General features: G+C 54.0%; 2 pseudogenes; both read left to right on the plus strand.

The window, feature by feature from the left end:
* The first annotated feature begins 753 nt into the window (after window positions 1-753).
* Window positions 754-1,018, plus strand: LOC120366880 (cytochrome c oxidase subunit 6C-like; annotated as a pseudogene).
* Window positions 1,019-1,788: 770 nt separating this feature from the next.
* Window positions 1,789-9,066, plus strand: LOC101030125 (TBC1 domain family member 3I-like; annotated as a pseudogene).
* Window positions 9,067-15,590: the final 6,524 nt, after the last annotated feature.

A 15,590-nucleotide genomic window follows, 5' to 3' on the forward strand; every position in this document is an offset into this window, starting at 1 on the left:
TGTTTTATGTTATAAAAAATATATGACAAAAATATTTGTAACAATAGCAGGTGTACTTCAGTAATTTTCAACACTCTCAGGAATGTTTCACTTTCTTTCATTTTTGTCTTAGACATTTCATAGTTAAACTATAAGTTAAAATCCCACAGAAATTAACTGGGGAGCCCCTAAAAATCAGCAGAATGGTCACAGCAGAATGGAACTACAAGAAAGTAGTTCCGGCCTTCCTTCAAAACACTTGGGAAGAACCCCACGCAAACACCGCCCCTCCATCAAAACATCCTCAGCTTTGCCAGGTAGAGAATTGCTTCTGCAGGACCTGGGTCACGTCTCTGCGGTAGGGCCCATCGCATGGGATCGGTATCAATCTGTTTGTCTGTCTCATCCTCTGGGCTCTGAGCTCCCAGAAGTCAAGCCAAACGGTTATTCGCATAAGGTTAGTTATAATTAAAATGCCGGTTTCTGCACATGGTTTGGGACCGTGTGTATGAGTACGATTAATATCTTCAATTTATTAAGAAGATAAAGAGGTCGAGCCCCTTTTGCAAGGTCACACAGGGAAGAAACGGACCACGAAAACGAACCCCGGCTGTCACCTGCGGTGAGCGCGCTAGAGGTTTTTGAACTCCTTTGGCCACCATCGCCGGGTTCTCGCTGCGCCCTTCTCCTGCGCCTGCGTGCGGTGGACGGCCGTCCATCTTTCCAGCAGTCTGGAAGGGTGTTGGTGTTGAGGCTGGGGTACTCATAAAGGACAGTAACTACCATGGCTTCTGAAGTTTTGGCAAAACCTCAGATGCGTGGCCTTCTGGCCAGGCGTCTGCGAATTCATATGGTTGGAGCATTCCTGGTATCCCTGAGGGTGGCAGCTCTCTGTTAAGTTCGGTGTGGCTGAACCAAGAAAGAAGGCATACGCAGATTTCTACAAAAATTACAGTCCCGAGAAAGATTTTGAGGAGATGAAGAAGGCTGGTATCTTTCGTAGTATAAAGTGATCTTGGAATAGAAAGAATTTCTTCAGATTGAATTACCTAGAAGTTTGTCACTGACTCGGGTTCCTGAACTATGACACATGAATATTTGGGCTAAGAAATAGTTTCTCTTGATAAATAAACAATTAACAAATTAAAAAAGAAAGAAAGAAAGTGGTTCCAAGGAATGGCACGGGAGTTTATTAATTATGAAATAAAATTTCTACATAAAACATTGAGACAGCACTGTTTTATGTAGAATGGCAATTAGAGGAAAAGGGATAGGTCCCACAAAAGCAAAAAAAATATAAGTAAGTAAAGCAAAAGCGAATGCATTTTTATAATAGCCTGACCATCTTTTTATTCCAACATTAACTATCCTTCCAACATTAAAATAAAAATTGAAACCCTACATAGATTAAAGTCATGATTCTAAAAAGGTCAACTTTTAACCTTACATTTTCCCTTCTAGTATAGAACCTACATTTTATGATAGAAAACTTTGGACTCTCGCTGGCCATGCTGGCTCACACCTGTAATCCCAACTTTGGGAGGCCAAGGCAGGCAGATCACAAGGTCAGGAGTTCGAGACCAGCCTGGCCAACATGGAGAAACCCCATCTCTACTAAAAAACAAAAATTAGCCAGGCATGGTGGCGGGCACCTGTAATCCCAGCAACTCTGGAGGCTGAGGCAGGAGAATCGCTTGAACCCGGGAGGCAGAGGTTGCAGTGAGCCTAGATTGTGCCACTGCACTCTGGCCTGGGTGATAGAGCAAGACTGCCTCAAAGATCATTTTCTGCCCACTGCTGTTTGACCGAGTATATAAAGGGATTCCAATGAACATCTGAGGCCAGGTGTGGTCAGTCATCCTGAACATTCAGGAAATGAAGAGGGAAAACCCCAGGAAATACCAGGTACACTAAGCCAGAGCACAACAAACAGGCCAGGCCATGTCGGGGGCCCAGGTCTCCAGTTGGAGGGAAGGAATATCAAGCCCCTCTTGGGGGGTGGTGTGTGTGCTGGTCAGATGCACATCCTGAGCATAGACGGTGACATAGGCACCACAGATGAGCTCAGCTTTGGTGACCCTCCCTGGCTTCAGAAACAAGCCAAAAAGCAGCTTTCTGCAGAAGGAAACCTACCTTCTTTCATTCCATCCAGAAGTGCTGACTGGGATGACTGCCATTTGGGGCAGGGAGTCTTCCGTCTGTTCTGAGGCTGCTTCCTCCTCTTGGCCCTGCCCTACAGGTCATGAAGGAAAAGGGGAAGAGGTCCTGTCAACACATCTGCCAGATTGACCTGGACGTGAGCAAGACACTCACGAACCATCTTCTATTCAGGGATCAATACGAAGTCAACTAAGCCCACGGGAGCCACAGGGCCCCAGCAGGAGACAGGGTGAACCAGAGGGATGGAGCCTTCTCCGGAGCAGAAGCCGGGGTCACCCAGGAGGGTGACAGAGCTGCCAAGGGCTCTCTTGGCCCAGGGAGCAGCTGGCACCATGGACTGAGCAGCTCCCAGGTTCCAAGCCCTGGGCCAGGCTGGAACATGCAGGGCCAGAATCCAGGAGGATCCTGAGGAGACAGAGGGCAGCAAACAAAACCATGCATAATGGTGAAAAGTACTCTACCTGACCCATGGGGCCCCCTGGTAGCACCCACGGGAGGGCGGCAGGATGGAGGGCCCATGAGCCTCCCCAGGCAGCACTGACAGCACCAAATGCTGGGGGCATTCAGAGTCTTGGAAACTCTCATCCAGGTCTGCTGGGAATGTGACATGGCACAGCTACTTTGGCGGCCAGTTGGACAGTGGCTCACAAAGCTCAATGCACTTGAAACAAATGTCCCCAGAGTGTCACAGATATTGAACCTAATGACTTGGAAACTGACGTCCACATGAAACCTGCATGCCACATTCACTGCTGCATTCATCATCACTCACACACAGAGCCTTCGGGGACAACCTTCAGCATGGGAATGGGGCGAGGAAGGCTGGTTCTCCCTTCAAACAGAAGGCTCAGTGAGAAAAGGGAATGAGCCAGTGATGCACACACGAATGTGGGTGGATCCTAGATGCATTTTGCTAAGACAAAGAAGCCAGACCCGAAAAGCTACCACTGTAGGATTCCCATTCATAGGCCATTCTGGAAAAGGTCAAACCAGAGGGACTGAGAACCGGTCTGGGTGACCAGGGGCTGACGGAATGGAGGAGGCTGGCTGCATAGGGGCCACTCTGGAGACTTGGAGGATAAAGGGATCGCTCCAGCAGGGGCTGGAGCAGTGGCCGTGAGGCTCTGCACGTTGGGTTAGAACCGTGGCAGAACTGTACACCCAGTGTGTGTGCAAACTGAAAAAAAATCAATCAGAGCACTGTCCAACTGGGATATCTGCATTTCATAGATGTGGATTTTACTGAAACATTTCTTAAACGGTCAAAGGCCCTGAAGAGCTCATTGCTTATCTGGTGAATCGTCAGAACCTGAAATGGGATTTGTTGTTAGGGTCTTTAGACAAAGTGAAACTAACAGCATCTCCATAAAACAAACAAAAGCCCCCTTTCTCGGTTTCCTAGGCAGTGAGAACTATTCCATGTCCTGCTGGACTATTCCGAGTATAACCCGGTGAGTATTCCCAGGCAGTGACGATATTCCCATATTCGAGGCCATATTCCCAGGTCATATTCCCATATTCACCAGAGTGGGTGTCTACTGGGGGTGTCATTGCTTCTTTCAAAGTCAGTATTGGTGACCCGCCAGGATATAGAGGGCATGACTCTAGCTCACCACTGGCATAAACCTCCAAGCAAGGGGGGTGTTTTCAAGGGGTCTCCAATTGAGACACAAAGGAGTCAGCACCCTGACTCCTGGTGTCACCTGGGCCTCACTACCACTTCTTGGAACAAAAAATGACACCCTCCTCCTGGGGCTGCCCCAAAGCCCAGGAGCTTGGCGGTGTCGCACGAAGGACGTCGCTCTCAGGAGACATTTTGACAAGTTGCTGAAGTGCCCAATGGACACGGCTCTTGTCATGAAATTAATTTGCATCCTGAGGAAGCCTCTTGTTCAGAGGAAGCCTCCCCAGTCATCTCTGCCCTCTCCAATGACATGAGTCCTCCAAGGTGACCTCAGCACCTAGGTGAGTCCTTCCATGGTCATGTCCTTCCATGGTGACTCTGGCTCTTGCAGGAGGTGGGCTACTGCAGAGACCTGAGCCATGGGGCCGCTTTGTTCCTGCTTTATCTGCCTGAGGAGGATATATTCTGGGCACTGGCACAGCTGCTGGGCAGTGAGAGGCACTCTCCACAGGGTAGGTGGACAGCTGCCCCTGGGGCCTCTTGCTACGAAACTTGGGGATGGCCACCCTGGCGAGGTGATCTCGACTTTCAGTGAAGGCACCTTCCTGTGTCACCAGCTTGTTGGGAGCCTTTCGGATGTCTCTGCTGAGGGTCCCACAGGAGCTGGGGGCTGACCCCCAGAGCCCAAATCAGAAGCCTGTCATCCCCATCAGCAGAGGGCATCTCATCCTCCCCGTGGCCGCCCTCTGTGTCCTGGAGCCACGCGCTCCGGCTCTGATTCTGTGCAGCTGACTCTCCCCTGCCTGAGAGTCTTCCTGCCCTTCAGCTGCCTGGGCTCCAGCTGCCCATGGTGCCCATGAATGGGCGGACCAAGCCCAAATGGCAGCATCTTCCTATCCCGGGTCCCCTGGCCCGATGCCACTTCCAGGAAATGACCACGAAGCCCAGCACCCACTCTGTTCTGGCCGCCCTCTGTTGCGGCCTCAAAGTCAGCCTTGCCCTCCCAGCACCCTGGCCCAGGAGGCCCTCAGGAGCACCTCCAGCCAGGCTCCAGGGGATGGTCCCACCGCTCCTCCCCAGGGTCAAGGCCACATGGTGGGGTCAGCAAATGGGAGGGTAGGAGGCCTCGGGGCTTGGGGGCGTCTGCAGCTGCCCAGCTCTTCCAGCTGATGGCTCCACATCTTGGGAGAGGGGTCTGATTTCATGATGGGCTGGGGGCTTTTCAGGATTCCACAGCCCAAATGGCAGGACAGTCCAGGGGCTCCAAGACCATCAGGAGCATGTGGTACCCACATCACAACCCAAGACCATGTGGCATCTGGTGAATTTATGGTCCTCTCGGCTCTTCCCCAGAGGCCCTGCATCATGTGGGGCTGGAGGAGCAGGGGGGCTGGTGACAGGCTGAGTGGCAGCCAAGGCCTGACCTGGGACATGGGGTTCTCCGTGGGCTGGGAGTTGGGGGTATTTTCTAGCCCTGGAGGAGACCGAGGCACAGGGACTGGGTCCCAGATGCCACAGAGCAGGGCTAAGGGCAATGTGTCGCCCAGGAGGACGGGAAAGAGACCGTGTTGTGGGGAGCCCTGGATACCACCTAGTGTTCTGCACTTGGGGAGGGGTCTTCAGTGGGCCCTGGAAGAGGGAGGTTTCTAGAGCAGCCCAGGGGGCCCTGAGCACCTCTGTTCCTCCCGTCAGGACAAGGAAGGACTAGGGACACAGGGTTCCTCATTAGGCTGGCTTCTCCGGATGCTCAATGATGAGGTAAGGAGGCACAGGGAGTCTCAGGGACCCTCCTTGCCCTGCAGTGTCCTGCTTCCCCAGCCCGGGCGTCTGGCACACCCCCAGCCCACGGGAGGCACATGCAGGTCCCCACAGGATGCAGAGCAAGACCCTCTGCCCCAGAGGGAACATCCCAAGGCAGAGGCCGGGGCTGAGGGCCAGCCTTATGGGCAGACTGAGCCAAGATCTCAACTGGGAGGGCTCAGGGAAGCCTCAAGCCCTGGGCAAGCCCCTCTCTCCAGAAGTCACATCCCCACTGAAATGAGTGTCCCCCATGAGGAACTGCAAGACCTTGTCTGACCCAGCCTCCCAGAGGGGTCAGGCCACCCTCATGGGGAGGGCACTGACTCAGGACAAGCCCCAGTGGGCCCAGCTTGAGCCCCCAGCCTCAGCCTGGAAGGGCCAGGTCTTCCCACACCTGCCGTCCCCACAGATCTCTCTTGGGCTCGCCCTGCGCCTGTGGGACATGTATTTGCTGGAAGGGGAGCAGGTGTTGATGCTCGTAACAAGTACCATCTTTAAGGTTCAGAGGAGTAAGTCCATCTGTGACCTGGGGAGCCCTGGGGTCAGAACCCAGTTGACACGAGGGAGCTCCCTCAGGCTGTCCTCATGATCCTCTGTTCTGGCCCAGAGGGAGGTCTGGCCGGGTGGGCTGGGAGGGCACAGTGACACCGAGCCCATCCCCCACATGGCCCAGATGAAAATGGGGAGTGTGGTGAGCACTGCCCTGCCTAGGCTGCCCTCCAGCCACAGCCTCCTGTGCACATCTGGACCCCTGGGGTGGCCACAAAAGGATCAGCACCGCCCCATGGGAGACTGAAGTGGCCACGGGGTACGGGCTCTGACCCCTCCCAGGGAACTCTCCTGGCCTGATGCCCACCCTGTCCGTAGAGCACCTCCTGAGAATGTCAAAGTCTGGCCTGTGGGCACGTTTTCGGGACCTGTTCTTCCATACTGGGGCCCTGGACGATAATGCTATTCTCAAACACCTTCGGGCCTCTAGGAAGAAAAATCACAAGCATGAGGACCTGCCATACCCAGGTGGGCTCCAGTGCCAGGTCCCTTCCTCTGGGGAGGTCAATAATGAGGGAATGCCTGGGACCCCCAACCCTTCTACCTAGGCCTCCCTCTTCAGCTTTTATTCCTTCTCTTCCTCCTGGACTGTAAGAAAGTACAGCAGGCCCACCGGTCGTCGGGGCAGGCGCCCAGTGCATGTGGACTGGACGTGCTGTGCACGCAGGAGGGGATGTGGGTAAGACCCTCCAACAAGCCCCCTCCCACTTTCCATGGTGGCCTATTGTCCCCCTCATGGGGCCCTCAAGGGCACTGGAGAAGCCAGACCCATTTGTGGGAGCCCCCACCCCTCCCTGCGAGCACTGACAGCCTCAGAGAGCAGCAGAGGCCCCTCACTCCTGCACACCCCTCCAAGGGTGCCAGGACCACAAGCCTTGAGCCAGGAAAACAAGGGAATCGGTGTCCCTGACCCCCAGAGCATTCAGGGACAGGACACAGGTGGGACCCCAAGCCAAGAGCCAAAGCCAAGAGTTCAGCCAGATGTGGGAACGGTCAGTGCTGGCATAGACTTGGTAGTCCAGGAGAGCAGAGGGTGACCCAGGTCCAGGCTCAATCACCCACTTTGGAAACAGGTCCCCATGGGAGGTGGCAAGGGGGCTGGTGACAGCCAAGGACCTCCCACTGAGATCTGCCTGGGGGCTGTAGCCCAGGCCCAACGGCCCTGGAAAGAGGGTGTGCGGCAGGAGACCCCCAGCCAGCCTGAACCCTGGGGGGCAGTCCCAGAAGCCACCTGCCATGCCCCAATGGCCTCCACACCCCTGGTGGCACACTCCCTTCCCTCCAGGATCAGCAGACTACAGGCATGTCCTCAGTGTCAGACCACAAGGGCCACACAGAGCCCCTGAGGACTGCAGAGATGCAGGCAGGTAGGGCCTGGCCCGGAAAGGCCTGCATGGGCTCACTGGAGACACTGACTACGTCTCTTTTCCTTTCAGCCAAACCCGAGCAACAGTCCTCGGCACCCAGGCCCGTGCTGGCTTCACCTGGCAGAAAGACCCTCTGCTAGGGGGACAGGCAGGCTCCTCTGGGCCCAGCAGCCTGGTTCCAGTAGCCCATTTGGTCAGCTCCCCCACCACGGGCGCCTCGTCCTTTCACACCCTGTCCTGGTGGGGCTGTCCATGAAAACACCTACCCTGGGGGCACTCAGGGTATGCCCAGCCCAGCCCTGGCTCAGGGAGGACCTGGCCATTCCTGGCAATTCCTGGAATGGAATTCCATGCCCGGCTCCTGACAGACCTGGATGTGGGGGCCCTTGTTTTCCCCATTATGATTTCCACAGAGCTGCTGTCCGTGTCCCTTCTGAATGTGTCCTGGACAGCCCCGGGACCATGGGACAGGCCTAACCCAGGAAGCCCATGGGGACCCCGACACCGGGCCCTGCCCAGGCCCCTCAGGACTAAGAGGAAGGTCGGGAGATACCCCCCACTGCAACATGGGCACCTGTATTTGGCCCCTTCGGTGGCCAGTGACTGGCATGTCTAGAAGGAGCCAGAGGGGCACCCCGCCAGCTCCCAACCGTAACCCTAACCCTAAGCCCGCAGCCCCAGACACCTTGGAAAATTCCATTCAGTGGGGAGGCCTGTCCCATCAAGGCCATGAGAGAGAGATGAGCGTGGCATCCCCCCAGCCCCGGTCAGCCAGCAGCATGCCCCAGGGCCTCTGTCCCAACCTGTGGGACCATGTCCTCCTTTCAGGTCACAATTCCCAAGCCAAGAGGGGCCTGGCCTAGACCTCAGCCTTGGGAAGAGAGGGGCCCTAGGGGTATGTTGAGCTCCCAGCTGTAGTTAGCATGTCCGTGCAGGGGACCCTGGCACTGGAGAACTCTGTCACTGTCACAGAAGCCGGGCCAGTCCCAAAGCCTTGCAGTCACTGCTGCAGCTTCGCCACCACCAGGTGCCTTCCAGCTGCCATGCAGGCTTTCCTAGTACTCCCACCAAAGAGAATTACTATGGAGGATGCTCTTGGTCCTGAGGTGAGCAAAAGAGCACGCCCTGTGTATGGAGCCGGCTTCTTTCCCAGCCATCTCATTTGCTGGATGGGCCCACTGAAGAAGTGGCCTTGAGACAGGCATGGGGACGGAAGAGGTTCAGCATCCTGCGCCTGCCCTTACCAAGGCTCACCAGGCTGACACCACTGCTGAAGAGAGACTTGCACCCAGTCCTTGGGATGGCACCATTTCCCAGGAGGACCAGCTGGCCACCTGCTGGCAGGCTGATCACCCTGCAGAGGGGCTGAGATTGGCTTTCACTGCTCTGAGCCACAATGCGGACATGGACTTGCCGGCGCTGCAGTGCACACGACACCGATTCCCACCAGGACACCCCATTCATAGCGAGGGACGAGCAGCAGTGCACTCCCACTTCAGGGCCTTGGCTCTGCCACCTCTACTTGGAATGTTCTCGGTTCCCTCCAGGCCTCCAGAAGCATCTGGGCCAGGGCTCATGGCTGGATAAGTACCCGAGGTCCCAAACAAGCTTCCCATCCTTGTTTTACTTTTTGGTGAAGTTCTGAGCGTTTATTGAGATAACTTCCATTCCCCGGCAAGTGCACAGCTCAAAAAACACTCAGAGATGGAACACATCAGCCCCCAGATCACAAAGCCAACCATGCCCAGCCCTCCCCGTGCCCCCAGCCCTGAAACCAGTGTTCTGACTTCTGAAGACCCCGTGAGCCTAACATTGAACTTTATACTCATGGAAGGATAATCACCTTCATGTTGTAAAATGAACGTTTACTGTTGAAAAGATTTTGCATGTACATCTTCCACCCAGCTGCCCCGAATTATGACATTTTGCATTATCATGGCACATTTGTCAAAAGAAATTTAGGCGAGGTATGGTGGCTCATGCCTGTAATCCCAGCAATTTGGGAGGTGGAGGCGGGGGGTTCAGGTTCACTTGAGGACAGGAGTTTGAGACCAGCCTGGGCAACACAGGTAGACCCTGTCTCTAGAGAAAAGTAAAAGAAATTAGCCAGGCATCACCATGCCTATAGTCCCAGCTAGTCAGGCGGCTGAGGTGGGAAGATTGCCTGAGCCCGAGTTCCAGAAAGCAGTGAGCTATGATCAATCACAGACTGCACTCCAGCCTAAGTGACAGAGGGAGGCTTTATATTTAAAAAAAAAAAAAAAAGGAAGTTAACGTGGGTGCAATCCTATTAACTAAATGATCATGTGAACCATTATCTAAGGTTATTAATGTAGTAATTATATGAATATGGTGACATTTATTCAGATTTCACCCGTTTTTGCCCAACTTCTCACACCTGTCCCAAGATCCCACCTCGGACTCACCCTCCTGCCTTCAGCTTATGTCTCCTCGGCTTCCTCCAGATGGTCCAGCCAAACACACACCCGGGCTGAAGGGTAGAGCTGATTGCTCCTGGGCTCCACGCCTCCGCAGCATGTTACCGTACTGAGTACTGCAGACAGTGGGAACATAATGGTGGCTGTCTGTGTAAACACAGAAAAGGATCCTAAAAATACAGTGTAAACAACAAAAACGGTACACCTGGCCAGGTGTGGCGGTTCATGCCTATAATCCCAGCACTCTGGGAAGCCAGGTTGGGAGGATCACTTGGGCCCAGGAGTTCTAGACTAGTCTGGGCAACATAACAAGACCTGATTTCTTCTTCTTTTTTTTTTTTTTTTTTTTTTTTTTTTTAAGATAGAGTCTTGCTCTGTCGCCCAGGCTGGTGTGCAGTGGTGCGATCTTGGCTCACTGCAACCTCCACCTCCCATAGTGGCTTTTCACTTGAAGAGAATTCCAGAAACAGGCACTTGCTCATGTTGCTTCAGTGTCAGGGCTAGGTTCTTTGGGCTTCTCTTAGCCTAAGATGATTTTCTTAGTCTCAAAATGGCTGCCCCTGCACCAGTCCTCAAGCCTGCCTTCCAGGCAGAAATATGAGAGAAGAGGCAGGGGTCAGCTCTTTAAAGAGCATCCTAAAAGCCCCACTCAAAGATTTCCATTTCTAGCTCGTTGGCCATTCCCAGGTGCAGGGGAAGCTGTGAAACAAGCCTCACCATCCCCTAACAATAGAGGCGTTCTGTTGTTAAGGAGGAAGGGGAGCGTGGTTGCTAGATGGTATTTAAATCTTGCCTATTCTTTGTAGTTCTGTGGGCCAACAAATGCATCTCTTTTCAAGGTGGCTTGAATTGGATTTCTGTCACCTGCCACCAGGAAACCCCTGATCAGCAGGAGATAACCTGTGTCAGAGACCCCCCTGCCGCCTCTGGCTTTCAGCTCAGGATTTCTCTCACAAATCCTCATGCTGCCTCGAGCAGAAACATTTGGCATCAATTTCACCCTTACTCATGCTTGGATTAACAACAGTCTCTAATTTCCCAGCTGACTCATTTCCCTCCCTGATAGGAGGCCCAAATTGGGCCCTGTCCCCAAGAAGAGTGAGGCTGGGAGAACTGCACATGGTCATGGGCAGCCTCATTAGAGAAGAGCCCAGGAAACAGAGTGCCAGCTCCCCCAAGCCCCCATTTGGGAGATAAGTAAAAACTGAGATCCGGAGAAGGGACTTTGATTCACCCAGGGCCAGAAAACTGTCTCCATACCCTTATGCTGACCCTCAGTGGAAGCTCCAGGAGGCTTGGATAGGGAGGTCCAAGGTGCCCAGCCAACCTTGAGGCCACAGGGGACACCTACTCACCCAGCAGGAACTCTGAGAGCCCTCCTGCTGGAAGAACTTGGAGGAAAAGGAAGGGAATGAAATGACTCTCCCACAACTAGCTGGCAGTTGCCATTGATAGTTTGCCTGGGGATTGGCAGGACCCAGTGCTGGGCCTCCTGCCAGCCTCCCTGAAGGGTAGGAAATGAGTCGGCATGCAAATCGGGAGTCCACTGTTATCCCAAGCATGAGTAAGGGCAAGACAGCTGCCAAAACAAGGTTGCTTCTGCTCAAAGTAGCGAGGTTTGTGAGGGAAGCCCGCACTGAGAGATCAGAGCCGGGACTCCTGGCTCACCCCACTGCTGTCTGGCTCTGCGACCTTCAACAACCTGCGTAATCTCCTGACACTTGGAAATTCCACGCATCACCTCGGACAGCTGTGTTTCTTTGCTTGTTCATTCATTCAGCCAGCAAACACTGCTTATTAGCATCTGCTTCCTTAGGAAGGGACACACGGTGGGGACACACTTTGGGCAAGTCATTTAACCTCTGTGTGCCTCAGTTTCCTCATCTGCAAAATGGGGGTAAGAATCCTCCCTTCGCATGGTGGATTTAAGAATTGAGTTAAACTAGACAACGTAAGAGTCTCTAATGAGTGCCAAACACAGCAATTGTCAGTAGCCTGATGATGATGATGATGATAATGGTAATAATTATCTGTAAAACCCAAACTAGCGCCTAAAGCATAAAAGATGCTCAAGAAGTTGTAGCTACTGACTGGGCGCGGTGGCTCACACCTGTAATTCCAGCACTTTGGGAGGCTGAGGTGGGTGAATCACTTGAGGCCAGGAGTTTAAGACCAGCCACTATCTCCCCGCGCCCCTCCTGGCTAACATGGAGAAACCCCATCTCTACTGAAAATAAAAAAGTTAGCTAGTTGCTGTGGTGCATGCCTATAATTTCAGCTGCTCGGGAGGCTGAGGCAGGAGAATCACTTGAACCCAGAAGGCAGAGGTTGCAGTGAGCTAAGATTGTGGCACTGCACTCCAGCCTGGGCAACAGAGTGAGACCCTGTCTTTAAAAAAAAAGAAAAAGAAAGAAAGAAGTTGTCTCTGTGTTTATTGTGTTACTGTTGATGTAACAACTGCAACACAGCAAAGTGCTTAGCATGCTTCCTGATGCAGCAGATACTCAAGACGTGGTGGCTATTGATGCCTTTATCTCAGTGACGGCATCATGACATGCCCAGTGCCCCACATTGAGTTGATGCTCAATGCACGTGAGTTTCCTTCCCTTCAGCAGTGGCCTCAGAGCACCCTAACCTTTGCAAAGGGTCCATTCGCATCTAGAATGGAGATAGGTACCCTTGAGTGCCCACAGCAGGGTGCACATGAATCCCAGGAGCCCATGGAGGTCTCCCCTTCAGTGTAGTTCACAACCCAGCGCTCACAGCTGTTGCTGGAGGAAACAGATGTTTCTGGCAAACTATGAGCCTGGTACCAGACCAGCCACTGTCTCCCCACGTCCCTCCATGTTTCCCAGCCCAGGAGCAAGCTGGATTCTGCTCTCCCTGCACAACATTTATATTCCCAGCTACTTACAACCCTGGCTGAAAGGGGCCTATGGCCAAGACCAAATGGGTGGTGAGAAACCTGAAATCACATGGGCAGTGCCAGTGGCCCCTGGCACCCATCAGAGCATCTCTAGCTTTTTCCCCTGTGCCTGGCTGTCTCTGGAGCATCTGTGGTTCATCTCTGGTCTGGAGCTCAGGCCACATCGTTCAGGGAGAGGTCATTTTATTGATCCAGACAGCTCTGTTTTGGAGTCACCTGGACCATTGTGTCCTAGCCTGTGAGTGGCCCCACAGTGCTGTGCTTCTCTTTCAAACCCTCACTAGTGCTAAGAGGAAAGGCGGCCCCGACTGCCTGCAGGGAAGTGGAGGTGAAGATGAGGAGCAATGTCCAAGGCGTGGAGACAGGGGAGGTGGGAGGAGTGAGGGGCAGGAGGGCACTGTGCTGTCTGCAGAGTGCAGAGGGTGGGGCGGGAGAAGCAGAAGCCACTGCAAGGCCGTGAGGAGCAGGAGCGCTGCTGCTAGAATCCCACATCTGCCACTTCCCAGCTGTGTGCTCTTGGGCAAGTTACTCAGCCTTTCTGAGTTTGCATTTATTCTTCTGTAAAAGACAGAAAACAAGTCCCACTGCAGAGTCATTGTCAGGACTGAGAAGCCGTCTAAGGACCTCCAGCAGCACACACAGCACCTGACATGCAATTGCTGCGTCTGTCTTCCTTTTACTTCCCCCTAAACTCTGATGCCTGGACCACAGAAGGTTAAAAGATCCAAATCCATTGCTTCCGGGCTTTCCCCAGGGTTTGCCATTCAGAGAAGAGATCAACTTGAGGAAGAGAGCCTTGGCTTCAAGTTCAGTTGACTGCCAGTTGACTATCACCTAAACTGCCTGATTTTTTAAATTTGTCTATGTTTTGAGGTAGGATCTTGCTTTTATTGCCCAGGCTGGAGTGCAGTGGCGCAGTCTCGGCTAACTGCTGCCTCAAGTCCCAGGCTCCGGCGATCCTCCCATCTCAGCCTCCCAAGTAGCTGGGACTATAGGTGCTGGCCACCACGCCCAGCTAATATTTTTATTTTCATTTTTGTAGAACAGGGTCTCCCTATGTTGCCGAGGCTGGTCGAACTCCTGGGCTCTAGCGATCCTCCTGCTGGGGCCTTCCAAAGTGCCAGGACGACAGGTGCGGGCCACCAAGCCTGGCTCTAAAGTGCCTGAATTAGTCCCAGCTTGGGCATGCATGGCGCAGAAGCCCCGGCCGGTCACAAGGCGGCACGCGGGAGAGGGTGGCTAGAGGATCACAGGAGAGAACGTGTCTGAGCCCCAGGCCTGATGGCGGGACCTCCCAACCGCTCAGGTGAGAAACGGCCTCCAAGGAGCTTTGTGGCAACACCAGGACGTGGCCTAGGTGAAGGCCGACAGGCCCTCCCTACAGGGCTGGAGCAGGAGGGGAGAGAAACAGTGACCCAAGAGGCCCCTATGAGGTTCGCCGAGGCGAGGGGAGGCGCGGGTGGAGCGGGGTAAGAAATCACCGAGAGGACTGCTGAGCAGAAGAGCGGGAGCCGCTGCCGCCACCAGAGGGCGAGAGCCGGGGGAGTCCTGCTCGCCGTCCTCACAGCGCCCCCTTGCGGCTGGGCGGCTGCGAGTGCTGCTGGGCACCGCCGAGGGCTAGAGGTCCCAGTTCCCGGGACACTCAGATGAAAGGACTGTGTGTGCAGGTGCGTGTGTGTGCGGGTAAATCGGGGAAGGGGGGGGCTGGATTTAACACTTCCTCCCAGTCCGGAGGTTTGAAGTTCCTGGCTCTCTTTAGGGAACCCACTAGCCTCGAGCTCGCAGGAAGGGTGGTATTTAGCTTGTTCACTGAGGTCCCCCAGGGTTCAGCACGCAGCCTGGAATGCTCAGGAATGAATGAATGAATGAATGATGAAAGAGGACAGCTCTCAGGGACAGCCTGTCAGGTGTGGGCAGAGAAACGAGCCCGAGAAGTTCGCCATCCCCTTGGCTCCCCTTGACAGCTTCCTGTATGGCAGACAACCGTTCTTTGAGCTTCATGTGAAATATCTCATGTAATCTTCACCACAGTTTTTGGAGGTCAATACTATTGTTTCCCCCACTTTACAGATAAGGAAACTGAACGACCTGCCCAAGATCACATACATATCAGAGGCAGTATTTGAACACAGGTACTTCTAACTTCAAAGCCAAGGCACATTCATCGTCATCCTTTCACAGAACAGAAAATGCACAAGAGGCAATAGATAAATAAATACCCGCCCCGTGCAGGGTGACCAGCCTCCCCGCTCTGCTACATACAAGCTGGGTGGCCTCGGGCTCCTCATTTACCCTCTCTGAGCCTTGTGACACCATCTTAAAAAAAGGGACAGTAAGGCTGTCTAGAAAGAGGTTTTTTGTTTTTCTGTTTTTGTAATTAAACACATGAGGCGGGTGAAAGGGCATCACGTGGTCAGCGCTCACTAGAGGGACATTTCCTTAGCCAGGCGGGGTTGGACAGGCGGAGGGTCCCCTCCCCCAGCACCCTGCCTGGTGTCCTCTTTCCATCCCAGCGCCCTGCCAGCTCTCCAAGCTTGCCGTGCTGTGCTGGCTGCTGCCTGCTGGCCCACAGCCAGACCCAAACCAGAGATGACTGCCCCGGGCAGCGGCAGCCACTCGCCTCTTCCTCCCTTGCATTCCCCAGGCCGCCCCCTGCTCCCAGCCTCCACTCTTTCCTTTCTTTCTTCACTGGCTTCTCTGGCTCTCTTTGTGTTCCTTCTAAAAACCGTTCCAGCCCACTGGAGAAT

The sequence above is a fragment of the Saimiri boliviensis genome, chromosome 17 (assembly GCF_048565385.1).
Source record: "Saimiri boliviensis isolate mSaiBol1 chromosome 17, mSaiBol1.pri, whole genome shotgun sequence".
In the NCBI taxonomy this organism is placed as follows: Eukaryota; Metazoa; Chordata; class Mammalia; order Primates; family Cebidae; genus Saimiri; species Saimiri boliviensis.